This window comes from Ursus maritimus, unplaced genomic scaffold, assembly GCF_017311325.1.
Source record: "Ursus maritimus isolate PB19 unplaced genomic scaffold, ASM1731132v1 scaffold_15, whole genome shotgun sequence".
Lineage (NCBI taxonomy): Eukaryota > Metazoa > Chordata > Mammalia > Carnivora > Ursidae > Ursus > Ursus maritimus.
In genome coordinates, this window is record NW_024423897.1 from 36,662,613 (window position 1) to 36,663,029 (window position 417).

At 28.3% G+C, this 417-nt stretch overlaps 1 non-coding gene across 1 annotated transcript; it reads right to left on the minus strand.

The window, feature by feature from the left end:
- Positions 1-89: 89 nt before the first annotated feature.
- Positions 90-197, minus strand: LOC121102793. The gene has a single exon (XR_005834916.1). It is a non-coding gene; the product is annotated as a U6 spliceosomal RNA (small nuclear RNA).
- Positions 198-417: the final 220 nt, after the last annotated feature.

The window sequence follows — 417 nt, forward strand, 5'->3', positions numbered from 1 at the left end:
GATATATATATATATATATATATATATATATATATATATATATGGCAGCCTATTTTAAGTTGATGGTCATTTAAGATCAAATGCATTCTAAAAGTATGGGACCCTTCATGAATTTGCATGTCAACCTTGAGCAGGGGCCATGCCAATCTTCTCGGTATCATTCCAATTCCAAAATGAGAAATTGATCAGTAATTGTCAAAAATGACAACCCTGAGTGAAAAGTACATTTTATTACAGAACCCAATATAAATTTAATTTATACATCTTATTTTAATTTAATAATTATAATATGTATGTTAAATCACTGTATTGAAGCCCAATATTTTATAAAATAGTATTTACCCTTACTACCTGCAATATACTTCTTTTCTCTCTCTTTTTATTGCTGGTGGTCATGAAATAAATTGCATGACCTGC